Genomic DNA, 14034 nt, shown 5'->3' with positions numbered 1-14034 from the left:
GTTTGCTAGCCCAAAGGGCCACCTTGAAAAATAATCTTCTGAGTACTATAAAAACTATACAATTGACCCAAAGAAACTGACTCACTGTTGCAGGATCAGGGATTATAAATCCCTATGTCACCTCATTTTCAGAGTATTAGTCTCTTCAGCACCTTTTGTGGCTCCAATTCAGATGTCTGATGCTAGGTGTCAATGTCTGTATTTCATTGGCATGAATAGGGTGCAGTCCCTGAAACTCGGACAGTTTTCCAAGCCTACCATGATCTAGGTATCAGGCCTCTGAGCCCAAGCTAAGCCATCATATCCCCTGTGACCTGCACGCATACATCCAGATGGCCTGAAGCAAGTGAAGAATCACAAAACAAGTGAAAATGGACAATTCCTGCCTTAACTGATGACATTCCACCATTGTGATTTGTTCCTGCCCCACCTTAACTGAGTGATTAACCTTGTGAATTTCCTTCTCCTGGCTCAGAAGCTCCCCCACTGAGTACTTTGTGACCCCTGTCCCTGACTGCAAGAGAAAAACCCCCTTTGACTGTAATTTTCCACTACCCACCTAAATCTTATAAAATTGCCCCACCCCATCTTCCTTGCTGACTCCTTTTTCGGACTCAGCCCGCCTGTACCTAGGTGAAATAAACAGCTTTATTGCTCATACAAAGCCTGTTTGGTGGTCTCTTCAAATGCATGTGCGTGACATTTGGTGCTGTGACTCGGATCAGGGGACCTCTGTTGGGAGATAAATCCCCTGTCCTGCTCTCTGCTCTGTGAGAAAGATCCATCTATGACCTCGGATCCTCAGACCAACCAGCCCAAGGAACATCTCACCAATTTTAAATCAGGTAAGCTGCCTCTTTTTACTCTCTTCTCCAACCTCTCTCACTATCCCTCAGCCTCTTTCTCCTTTCAATTTTGGTGCCACCCTTCAATCTCTCCCTTCTCTTAATTTCAGTTCCTTTCCTTTTCCAGTAGAGACAGAGGAGATGTGTTTTATCCATGAACCCAAAACTCTGGCGCTGGTCATGGACTTGGGAAGACAGTCTTCCTTCAGTGTTTAATCACTGTGGGGACAATTACCCATGTTTCAGAGGTGTCTGATTACCGTGGGGATGCCTGGCCTTGATCCTTCACCTTGGTGGCAAGTACCACTTTCCCTGGGTGGCAAGCACCACCTCCCTGGGGGGCACATACCCCCACACCCCTTCTCTCTGTGTGTCTACCCTCTCTTTTCTCTGGGCTTGCCTCCTTCACTATGGACAACCTTCCACCCTCCATTCCTCCCTCTTCTCCCTTAGCCTGTGTTCTCAAGAACTTAAAACCTCTTCAACTCACACCTGACCTAAAACCTAAACACCTTATTTTCTTCTGCAACACCGCTTGGCCCCAATACAAACTTGATAATGGCTCTAAATGGCCAGAAAATGGAACTTTCAATTTCTCCATCCTACAAGACCTAGATAATTTTTGTCAAAAAATGGGCAAATGGTCTGAGGTACCTTACATCCAGGCATTTTTCACACTTTTCCCTCCCTAGTCTGTTCCCAATGCGATTCGTCCCAAATCCTCCTCCTTTCCCTCCCGTCTGTCCCCTCAGTCCCAACCCCAAGCGTCACTGAGTCTTTCCAATCTTCCTTTTCTACCGAGCCATCTGACTTCTCCCCTCCTCCCCAGACTGCTCCTTAGGTGGCTTCCTGCCAGGCTGAGTCAGGCTCCAATTCTTCCTCAGCCTCCACTCCTCCACCCTATAATCCTTCTATCACCTCCCCTCCTCACACCCAGTCCAGCTTACAGTTTCGTTCCATGACTAGGTCTCACCCACCTGCCCAACAATTTCCTCTTAGAGAGGTGGCTGAAACTGAAGGCATAGTCAGGGTACATGTGCCTTTTTCTCTATCAGACCTCTTTCAGAACAGTCAGCATTTAGGTTCTTTCTCATCAGACCCCACTAAACATATACAGCAGTTCGAATATCTAACTCTGTCCTACAATTTAACTTGGAGTGACTTAAATGTCATCCTAACTTACACCCTCTCCCCAGATGAACGGGAAAGAGTTTTTTCTCTAGCCCAATCTCACACTGACAACCGCTGGCTTCACGAGCCAGACCTCCAAGAAGGCATTAGAGCAGTTCCCCGAGAGGATCCCCAACGGAACTACCAGGCAGATTCTCCATGTATAGTTAGTCAAGATTACACGATTTCCTGCCTAGTTGAAGGACTTAAAAAGGCAGCTTACAAAGCTGTTAATTATGACAAGCTTAAATAAACTACCCAAGATAAAGATGAAAACCCAGCCCAGTTCATGGCTCGTTTGGCAGCAACCCTGAGACGCTTTACAGCCCTAGACCCTGAAGGGTCAGAAGGCTGTCTCATTCTAAATAGGCTTTTTTTTTTTTTTTTTTTTTTTGAGACGGAGTCTCGCTCTGGCACCCAGGCTGGAGTGCAGTAGCCAGATCTCAGCTCACTGCAAGCTCCGACTCCCGGCTTCACGCCATTCTCCTGCCTCAGCCTCCTGAGTAACTGGGACTACAGGCGCCCGCCACCTCGCCCGGCTAGTTTTTTTGTATTTTTTCAAAGAGACGGGGTTTCACGGGGTTAGCTAGGATGGTCTTGATCTCCTGACCTCGTGATCCGCCTGTCTCGGCCTCCCAAAGTGCTGGGATTACAGGCTTGAGCCACCGCATCTGGCCTAAATAGGCATTTTATCACCCATTTAGTTCCTGACATTAGAAAAAAGCTTCAAAAATTAGAATCCGGCCCTCAAATCCCACAACAGGAATTAATCAACCTCACCTTCAAGGTGTACAATAATAGAGAGGTGGCAGCCAGACAGCAACACATTTCTAAGTTACAATTATTTGCCTCTGCTGTGAGACAAAACCCAGCCACACCTCCAGCACACAAGAACTTCAAAATGCCTAAGCCGCAGTGGTCAAGCAGTCCTACAGGACGTCCTCCATCAGGATCTTGCTTCAAGTGCCAGAAATCTGGCCACTGGGCCAAGGAATGCCTGCAGCCCGGGATTCCTCCCAAGCCGTGTCCTATCTTTGCAGGGACCCATGGGAAATCAGACTGCCCAGCTCGCCCGGCAGCCACTGTTAGAGCCCCTAAAGCTCTGGCCCAAGGCTCTCTGACTGACTGCTTCCCAGATCTCCTCAGCTTGGTGGCTGAAGACTGACACTGCCCGATTGCCTTGGAAGCCCCCTGGACCATCACGGATGCCAACCTTCGGGTAACTCTCACAGTGGAGGGTAAGTTCATCTCCTGTTTAATTGATACAGGGGCTACCCACTCAACATTACCTTCTTTTCAAGGACCTGTTTCCCTTGCGCCCATAACTGTTGTGGGTATTGACGACCAAGCTTCAAAACCCCTTAAAACTCCCCCACTCTGGTGCCAACGTGGACAACATTATTTTATGCACTCTTTTTTAGTTATCCCCACCTGCCCAGTTCCCTTATTTATTTATTTATTTATTTAGAGACGGAGTCTCATTCTGTTGCCCAGGCTGGAGTGCAGTGGCGCGATCTCCACTCACTGCAAGCTCCACCTCCTGGGTTCATGCCATTCTCCTGCCTCAGCCTCCCAAGTAGCTGGGAATACAGGCACCTGCCACCATGCCCGGCTAATTTTTTTTTTTTTTTTTTTTGTATTTTTAGTAGAGACGGGGTTTCACCATGTTAGCGAGGATGGTCTGTATCTCCTGACCTCGTGATCCACCCGCCTCAGCCTCCCAAAGTGCTGGGATTACAGGCATGAGCCAATGCGCCCAGCCCCAGTTCCCTTATTAGGCCAAGACATTTTAACCAAATTATATGCTTCCCTGACTATTCTTGGACTACAGCCAAATCTCATTGCTGCCCATCTTCCCAACCCAAAGCCTCTTTCATGTCTTCCTCTCATATCCCCACACCTTAACCCGCAAGTATGGGATACTTCTACCCACTCCCTGGCAACCAATCACATGGCCATTACTATCCCACTAAAATCTAATCACCCTTACCCTGCTCAACGCCAGTATCCCATCCCACAACAGACTTTAAGCGGATTGAAGCCTGTTATCACTCGCCTGCTACAGCATGGGTTTCTAAAACCTATAAACTCTCCTTACAATTCCTGCATTTTACCTGTCCAAAAAGCAGACAAGTCTTGCAAGTTAGTTCAGGATCTGCACCTTATCAACCAAATTGTCTTGCCTATCCACCTGTGGTGCCAAATCCATATACTCTCCTATCCTCAATACCTCCCTCCACAACCCCTCCACAACCCATTATTCGGTTCTGGATCTCAAACATGCTTTCTTTACTATTTCTTTGCACCCTTCATCTCAGCCTCTCTTCGCTTTCACTTAGACTGACCCTGACACCCATCAGTCTCAGCAACTTACCTGGGCTGTACTGCTACAAGACTTCTTTGACAACCCCCATTACTTCAGTAAAGCACTTTCTCATGATTTACTTTCTTTCCATCCATCTGCTTCTCACCTTATTAAATATTTTGACAAGCTTCTACTTTATAGCCCCTCCTACAAATCTTCCCAACAGGACACCCTCCTGCTCCTCCAACATCTATTCTCAAAAGGATATCACGTATCACCCTCTAAAGCCCAAATTTCTTCCTCATCCATTACATATCGCAGCATAATTCTTCATAAAAACACACATGCTCTCCCTGCTGATCATGTCCGGCTAATCTTCAAAACCCCAATCCCTTCTACAAAACAATAACACCTTCCCTTCCTAGGCATGGTTAGGTACTTCCGCCTTTGGATACCTAGTTTTACCATCCTAACTAAACCTTTATATAAACTGACAAAAGGAAACCTAGCTGACCCCATAAATCCTAAATCATTTCCCCACTCCCCTTTCCATTCCTTAGAAAACAGCCCTAAAAGCTGCTCCCACACTAGCTCTCCCTAACTCATCCCAACCCTTTTCATTACACATAGCCGAAGTACAGGGTTGTGTGGTCAGGATTCTTACACAAGATCTGGGACCACACCCTGTAGCCTTTCTGTCCAAACAACTTAACCTTACTGTTTTGTTTTAGCCTAACACTCATATCTGAGTGAGGCAGCTGCTGCTGCATTAATACTTTTAGAGGCCCTCAAAATCTCAGACTATGCTCAACTCACACTCTACAGTTTTCATAACTTCCAAAATCGATTTTCTTGCTCACATCTGATGTACATACTTTCTGCCCCCCAGCTCCTTCAGCTATATTCACTCTTTGTTGAGTCTCCCACAATTACCGTTGTTCCTGGCCTGGACTTCAAACTGGCCTTCCACATTATTCTGGATACCACACCTGACCCCCATGACTGTATCTCTCTGATCCACCTGACATTCACTCTATTTCCCCATATTTCCTTCTTTCCTGTTCCTCACCCTGATCACACTTGGTTTATTGATGGCAGTTCCACCAGGCCTAATCTCCACTCACCAGCAAAGGCAGGCTATGCTATAGTAGTATCTTCCACATCTATCCTTGTGGCTACTGCTCTGCCGCCCTCCACTACTTCTCAGGAAGCCAAACTCATTGCCTTAACTTAAGCCCTCACTCTTGCAAAGGGACTACACGTCAATATTTATACTGACTCTAAATATGCCTTCCATATCCTGCACCACCATGCTGTTATATGGGCTGAAAGAAGTTTCCTCACTATGTAAGGGTCCTCCATCATTAATGCCTCTTTAATAAAAACTATTCTCAAGGCCGCTTTACTTCCAAAGGAAGCTGGAGTCATTCACTGCAAGGGCCATCAAAAAGCATCAGATCCTATGGCTCCGGGCAACACTTATGCTGATAAGGTAGCTAAAGAAGTAGTAAGCCGGGCGCGGTGGCTCAAGCCTGTAATCCCAGCACTTTGGGAGGCCAAGACGGGCGGATCACGAGGTCAGGAGATCAAGACCATCCTGGCTAACACGGTGAAACCCCGTCTCTACTAAAAAATACAAAAAACTAGCCGGGCGAGGTGGCGGGCGCCTGTAGTCCCAGCTACTCGGGAGGCTGAGGGAGGAGAATGGTGTGAACCCAGGAGGCGGAGCTTGCAGTGAGCTGAGATCCAGCCACTGCACTCCAGCCTGGGCGACAGAGCAAGACTCAGTCTCAAAAAAAAAAAAAAGTAGCTAGCATTCTAACTTCTGTCCCTCACGGCCAGTTTTTCTCCTTCTCATCGATCACTCCCACATACTCTCCCAGTGAAACTTCCACCCGTCAGTCTCTTCCCACACAAGGCAAATGGTTCTTGGACCAAGGAAAATATCTCCTTCCAGCCTCACAGGCCCATTCTTTTTTTTTTTTTTTTTTTTTTTTTTTGAGACAGAGTCTCGCTCTGTCACCCAGGCTGGAGTGCAGTGGCCGGATCTCAGCTCACTGCAAGCTCCGCCTCCCGGGTTCACGCCATTCTCCTGCCTCAGCCTCCCGAGTAACTGGGACTACAGGCGCCCGCCACCTCGCCCGGCTAGTTTTTTGTATTTTTTTTGGTAGAGACGGGGTTTCACCGTGTTAGTCAGGCTGGTCTCGATCTCCTGACCTCGTGATCCGCCCGTCTTGGCCTCCCTAAGTGCTGGGATTACAGGCGTGAGCCACCGCGCCCGGCTGGCCCATTCTAATCTGTTGTCATTTCATAACTTCCACGTAGGTTACAAACCGCTAGCCTGTACCTTAGAACCTCTCATTTCCTTTCCATCATGGAAATCTATCCTCAAGGAAATCACTTCTCAGTGTTCCACCTGCTATTCTGCTACTCCTCAGGGATTGTTCAGGCCCCCTCCCTTCCCTACACATCAAACTCGGGGATTTGCCCCTGCCCAGGACTGGCAAATTGACTTTATTCACATGCCCTGAGTCAGGAAACTAAAATATCTCTTGGTCTGGGTAGACATTTGTACTGGATGGGTAGAGGCCTTTCCCACAGGGTCCAAGAAGGCCACCGCGGTCATTTCTTCCCTTCTGTCAGACGTAATTCCTCGAGTTGGCCTTCCCACCTCTGTACAGTTCTATAATGGACCAGCCTTTATTAGTCAAGTCACTCAGGCAGTCTCCCAGGCCTTGGGCATTCAGTGGAATCTTCATGCTCTTTATTGCCCTCAATCCTCAGGAAAGGCAGAAAGAACTAATGGTCTTTTAAAGACACACCTCACCAAGCTCAGCCTCCAACTTAAAAAGGACTGAACAGTACTTTTACCACTTGCCCTTCTCAGAATTTGGGCCTGTCCTCAGGATTCTACAGGGTACAGCCCATTTGAGCTCCTGTATGGACGCTCCTTTTTATTAGGCCCCAGTCTCATTTCAGATACCAGCCCTCTAGGTGATTATCTTCCAGTCCCCCAGCAGGCTAGACAGGAAATTCACCAGGCTGCTAATCTTCTCTTGCCTACTCCAGATTCCCAGCCATATGAAGACACCCTAGCTGGATGATCAGTTCTTGCTAAGAATCTGACCCCTCAAACTACAATCTCAATGGACCAGACCCTACTTAGTCATCTATAGTACCCTAACTGCCATCTGCCTACAGGACCCTCTCCATTGGGTTCACTGTTCCAGAATAAAGCTGTGTCTGTTGGATAGCCAGTCTGATTTCTCCTCTTCCTCCTGGGAGTCGCATGTACTCTCTCCTACTTCCCTTAAACTCACCTGCATTCCTAAAGGATAATAGTAACCCTTATAAGTCTGATACATCCTTTCCTTTTTATTAGGTCTCGTCTTCCTTACCCTACTCTTTACAACAGGGCTTTATGCAGTCACCCCCACTACTTGGACTGCAACCCAAAAACATGTCATCCCTACTATCTTCTGTCTAGTCATACTCCTATTCACCATTCTCAGCTACTCATAAATGCCCTGCCCTTGTTTACACTGCCAGTTTATACTTTTCCTCCAAACCATCGTACTGGATATCTCCTGGAACTATCCCCAGTCCACCACTCTTGACTCCCTCTTGGAGTGGATGGATGATCTTTGCTGACAGGGCACCCTCCAATACTTTCACCCTGATGAAGTCCTGTTCTTTGCTTTTATACTCACTCTTTTTCTCATTCTTGTTCTTACGCCACCCTCTACCTCTCCCCAGCTATCTCCACCACACTATTAATCTCACTCACTCTCTGCTAGCCATTTCTAATCCTTCTTTAACAAACAATTGCTGGCTTTGTATTTCTCTTTCCTCCGAAATCACTGAGACCTCAACTTACTGCTAAAAAAAAGGGGACTGTATATTTTTAAATGATGAGTGTTGTTTTTACCTAAATCAATCTGTCCTGGTGTATGACAACATAAAAAAACCTCAAGGATAGAGCCCAAAAACTCGCCAACCAAGCAAGTAATTATGCTGAACCCCCTTGGGTACTCTCTAAGTGGATGTCTTGGGTCCTCCCAATTCTTAGTCCTTTAATACCTATTTTTCTCCTTCTCTTATTCAGACCTTGTGCCTTCTGTTTAGTTTCCGAATTCATCCAAAACCTTATCCAGGCCATCATCAATCATTCTATATGACAAATGCTCCTTCAAACAACCCCACAATATCACCTCTTACCACAAAATCTTCCTCTAGCTTAATCTCTCCCACTCTAGGTTCCCACGCCACCCCTAACCCCACTCAAAGCAGTCCTGAGAAACATCGCCAATTATCTCTCCATACCACCTCTCCAAAATTTTCTCTGCCCCAAAACTTCAACACTATTTTATGGCATTTTTCTTATTAATATAAGAAGACAGGAATATCAGGCCTCTGAGCTCAAGCGAAGCCATCATATCCCCTCTGACCTGCATGTATACATCCACATGACCTGAAGCAAGTGAAGAATCACAAAACAAGTGAAAATGGCTGGTTCCTGCCTTACCTGATGACATTCCACCATTGTGATTTGTTCCTGCCTCACCTTAACTGAGCGATTAACCTTGTGAAATCCTGGCCAGGCACAGTGGCTCACGCCTGTAATCCCAGCACTTTGGGAGGCCGAGGCGGGCAGATCACAAGGTCAGGAGATGGAGACCATCCTGGCTAACATGGTGAAACCCCATCTCTACTAAAAATACAAAAAATTAGCTGGGCATGGTGGCATGTGCCTGTAGTCCCAGCTACTCAGGAGGCCGAGGCAGGAGGATGATATGAATACAGGAGGCAGAGCTGGCAGTGAGCCGAGATCGTGCCACTGCACTCCAGCCTGGGCAACAGAGCGAGACTCTGTCTCAAAAACAAAACAAAACAAAACAAAAAAAACCTTGTGAAATTCCTTCTCTTGGCTCAGAAGCTCCCCCATTGAGCACCTTGTGACCACCACCCCTGCCCACAAGAGAAAAACCCCCTTTGACTATAATTTTCCACTACCCACCCAAATCCTATAAAACTGCCCACCCCTATCTTCCTTGTTGATTCCTTTTTCGGACTCAGCCTGCCTACACCCAGGTAAAAATAAACAGCTTTATTGCTCACACAAAGCCTGTTTGGTGGTCCCTTCACACGGAAGTGCATGATACTAAGGTCCTCCCTTACCTGACACCTACAGCACTCCTGTTGTAACAAGCATCATCTTGGGTTCAGCGTAAATAAATCTCTCATTTGAGTGGCAAGTAGTTGAGTTTATAACTTTTACTTTCACCAAACCCAAAAGAGTTCATTTCAACTAATTCTTTGGTCAGATACTAGCCATTCATGCTTATAAGAAAAAGGATGGGTAAAGTACTAGGATCTGCATCTAACCTTAGCAGCATGGTAAGCAGAATAATGGCCTAATCCCCAGAACCTGTGATTATGTTACAATTACGTGGCAAAAGAGCATTAAGTTTGCAGGTGAAATTAACTATGCTAACTATATGGTATTAAATAGGAAGAGGAGCCTGAATTTTCCAAGAGGATCCAAGGATCCTAAAATGGGAAAGTGGGAAGGGGAGAGTCAGGGTCCAAGTGATGCATGTGAGAAAGATCTGACCTGCCATTGCAAGCTAGGAAGATGAGAGAAGACCGCAAGCCAAGGAATGCAGGAGGCCTCTAGAGGCTGGAAGACACAAGAAAACTGATTGCTCCCCAGAGTCTCCAGAAGGAATGCAGCCCTGCTGACACCCTGATTTCAGCTCATTGTAGCCCACTTCAGACTTCTGACTTCCAGAACTGTAAGATAATAAATTTGTGTTGTTTTAAGCCCCTAAATCTATGATAATTTGTTACAGCAGCAGTAGGAAACTAATACACAGGGGATTAGGACAAAAGACTAGAAAGAGATACAGACTAGAGAGTCAAACAAAAGTAGGCCTTCCTGTTCAGTGCCATACTACCCTTTCTTTAGTGGTGGGCCAGAAAAAGCCCTCTGTTTCATTCTATTAGTTTTCCTTGAACCATATAATATAACCCGGTTGAGGAAATCTGCAGCATTAAAAAAAAAAAATTATATCTTGATAAGCCAAATTCACTTACTATTTTTGGGTTCTTCAATGTTGCTATTTTCTCTTTCTCTTAAAATGAAGAATAATATTGTTGATGAAAAAAGCCAAATTCAGGACGGGTATGGTGCCTCATGCCTATAATCCCAGCACTTTGGGAAGCTGAGGTGGGTGGATCACATGAAGTGAGGAGTTCAAGACCATCCTGGCCAATATGGTGAAACCCTGTCTCTACTAAAAATACAAAAATTAGTCAGGCATGGTGGTACGCACCCGTAATCCCAGCTATTCGAGAGTGCCATCGTACTTCAGCCTGGGTGACAGAGCAAGACTCTGTCTCAAGAAAAACAAAACAAAACAAAAAAACTAAACTCTGTAAGATATTTGAAGTGATTTATTCTGAGCCAAATGTGAGAACCATGACCCATGACATAGCCTCAGGAGGTCCTGAGAACGTGTGCCCCAGGTGGTTGGGTTACAGCTTGATTTTATTTATGCTAGGGGATCAGAAGTTACAGGTAGACATTAGTCACTACATTTAGATATACATAGGTTTGGCCCTTCTGCACCGTCATGCCAAGCCAGCATCTGGGCCTGGAACTGGGCTGCAGCCCCTCAGCTTCACCCACCGCCTCCCAACCATGGACCCCTGCAAAGTGAATGAGTTTCGGGCCTTTGTAAAAACATTTTCAGGATCCGAGCGTTCTGCACACCGAGGAAATGAGCTTCCTGAGGGAGTGGGTGGAGAGCACGGAGATAAAGTACCACCTACTACTCAGAAAGGTAAATCAGAAGAAAATACCAAAGAAAAACTTGATAGTAAGAAGGTAGAGGAAGACTTAAAGGCAGACGAAACATCAAGTAGGGAAAGTGAGCTAGAAATTGATAATTAAGGTGTGATTGAACCAGACACTGATGGCCCTCAAGAAATGGGATAACAGAGGTGATGATGGATCAGGCAAATTATAAGAAAGTGGCTGCTATTGAAGCCCTAAATAACGATGAACTGCAGAAAGCCATTGACTTATTCACAGATGCCATCAAGCTGAATCCTCACTTGGCCGTTTTGTATGCCAAGAAAGCCAGCGTCTTCGTCAAATTACAGAAGCCAAATTCCGCCATCTGGGACTGTGACAGAGCCATTGAAATAAATCCTGATTCAGCTCAGCCTTACAAGTGATGAGGGAAAGCACATAGACTTCTAGGCCACTGGGAAGAAGCAGCCTATGATCTTGCCCTTGCCTGTAAATTGGATTATGATGAAGATGCTAGTGCAATGCTGAAAGAAGTTCAACCTACGGTACAGAAAATTGCAGAACATTGGAGAAAGTATGAGCGAAAACTTGAAGAGCAAGAGATCAAAGAAAGAACAAAAAGAGTTAAGAAGGCTTGGCCGGGCGCGGTGGCTCAAGCCTGTAATCCCAGCACTTTGGGAGGCCGAGATGGGCGGATCACGAGGTCAGGAGATCGAGACCATCCTGGCTAACACGGTGAAACCCCGTCTCTGCTAAAAAATACAAAAAAAACTAGCCGGGCGCGGTCGCGGGCACCTGTAGTCCCAGCTACTTGGGAGGCTGAGACAGGAGAATGGCATAAACCCGGGAGACAGAGCTTGCAGTGAGCTGAGATCCGGCCACTGCACTCCAGACTGGGTGACAGAGCAAGACTCCGTCTCAAAAAAAAAAAAAGAAGGCTCGAGAAGAGCACGAGAGAGCCCAGAGGGAAGAAGCAGCCAGTCAGGAGCTCAGTATGGCTCTTTTCCAGGTGGCCTTCCTGGGGGAATGCCTGGTAATTTTCCCCGAGGAATGCCTGGAATGGGAGAGGGAATGCCTGGAATGGCCGGAATGCCTGGACTCAATGAAATGCTTAGTGATCCAGAGGTTCTTGCAGCCATGCAGGATCCAGAAGTTATGGTGGCCTTCCAGGATGTGGCTCAGAACCCAGCAAATATGTCAAAATACCAGAGCAACCCAAAGGTCATTAATCTTATCAGTAAATTGTCAGCCAAATTTGCAGGTCAAGGGTAATGCCCTTCTGATAAAGCCCTTTCTGAAGGAAATGCAATCTACAACACCTTATGGATGTTGCAGTGATACAAACCAGTGTACCTGACCTTCTCATCAAGAGAGCTGGGGTGCTTTGAAGATAATCCCTACGCCTCTCCCCCAAATGTAGCTAAAGCATTTTACAGTGGTTTGCCATTAGGGTATTCATTCAGATAATGTTTTCCTACTAGGGCAAACTTTAAGCACTTTTTAAACCTCAAAAATATTTAAAACAAATTTAAAGAGACTGTTAATTCTTACAATTTTCTTTACTAATCATTTTGGATGTTTTTTCTTTGAATTATTGGGCAGGGAAGATACTTATGTATGGAAGATTCTTGCTCTAATTTGAGTGGAATCAAAGTTTATTAGTGCGAGGCAAACATAACTCATTTGAGGATAAAGTTTGTATTGGATATGTGGTTCCTGAAGTATTCTGACTTGTCTTTTAAAATGCTTTACACCTTTTACTTTAAAAATTTATTTCAGGCTGGGCGTGGTGGCTTACGCCTGAAATCCCAGCACTTTGGGACGCCGAGGTGGGCAGATCACGAGGTCAGGAGATAGATACTATCCTGGCTAACACTGTGAAACCCCATCTCTATTAAAAATACAAAAAATTAGCCAGGAATGGTGACGGGTGCCTGTGGTCCCAGCTACTCGGGAGGCTGAGGCAGGAGAATGGTGTGAACCTGGGAGGCGGAGCTTGCAGTGAGCCAAGATAATGCCACTGCACTCCAGCCTGGGCAACAGAGTGAGACTCCATCTCAAAAAAAAATTTTTTTTATGTCAATAAAACTAACTGGGGCTGGGCGCAGTGGCTCACACCTGTAATCCCAGCACTTTGGGAGGCCAAGGCAGGCAGATCATGAGGTCAGGAGATCGAGACCATCCTGGCTAACATGGTGAAACCCTGTCTTTACTAAAACTACAAAAAAATTAGCCTGGCGTAGTGGTGGGTGCCTGTAGTCCCAGCTACTCAAGAGGCTAAGACAGGAGAATGATGTGAACCCAGGAGGTGGAGCTTGCAGTGAGCTGAGGTCGCACTACCATACTCCAGCCTAGGCAACAGAGCAAGACTCCATCTCAAAAAAAAAAAAAAAAACCTAATTGGGACCACCAGTATTTCTGTAGGACCTGGGTAGGGACTGAAGTACTTGGCAGGGCAGCAGCAATCTTGCTGTGTTTTATATAACATGTATCCTTGGGCAGGCTGCCCTTAAATCTTACACTGTGGTGAAGGGATGATTTTTTTGGTAATGCTGCAGTAGAGTTGGAGTACTTAGCTCTGTTCTTGTCCAGCATATCTAATAAATGTTTCATATTATTTCCACATGGGGAAAAAAAAGATATACATTGATTTGGTCTGATAAGGCAGGACAATTCAAAGTGAGGCGGGGGTGGGGGGGTTCCAGGTCATAGGTGGATTCAAAAGATTTTCTGACTGGTAATTGGTTGAAAGAATTAAGTTGTTATTATTTAAAAGTCCAGAATCAATAGAAAGGAGTGTCTGGGTTAAAATAAGGGGTTGTGGAAACCAAGGTCCTTATTATGTAGATGAAGCCTCCAGGTAGCAGGCGTCAGAGAAACTAGAAGGTAAATGTCTC

General features: G+C 46.0%; 1 protein-coding gene, 1 long non-coding RNA gene and 1 pseudogene across 2 annotated transcripts in view; 2 read left to right on the top strand and 1 right to left on the bottom strand.

Moving 5' to 3' along the window:
* Positions 1 to 14034, bottom strand: part of LOC105478332 (5'-nucleotidase, cytosolic II) — a 196915-nt gene that overhangs the window by 123686 nt on the left and 59195 nt on the right. The window lies entirely within an intron of this gene.
* On the top strand, positions 733 to 3194 carry LOC105478331 (uncharacterized). Its single transcript, XR_011607676.1, has 3 exons — positions 733 to 845; positions 973 to 1141; positions 3056 to 3194. It is a non-coding gene; the product is annotated as an uncharacterized lncRNA (long non-coding RNA).
* LOC105478488 (hsc70-interacting protein-like) lies at positions 11024 to 12414 on the top strand (annotated as a pseudogene).

The sequence above is a fragment of the Macaca nemestrina genome, chromosome 9 (genome assembly GCF_043159975.1).
Source record: "Macaca nemestrina isolate mMacNem1 chromosome 9, mMacNem.hap1, whole genome shotgun sequence".
Taxonomy (NCBI): domain Eukaryota; kingdom Metazoa; phylum Chordata; class Mammalia; order Primates; family Cercopithecidae; genus Macaca; species Macaca nemestrina.
Note: the sequence above shows the minus strand (reverse complement) of the source record. Positions and strands in the feature narration are given on the sequence as shown.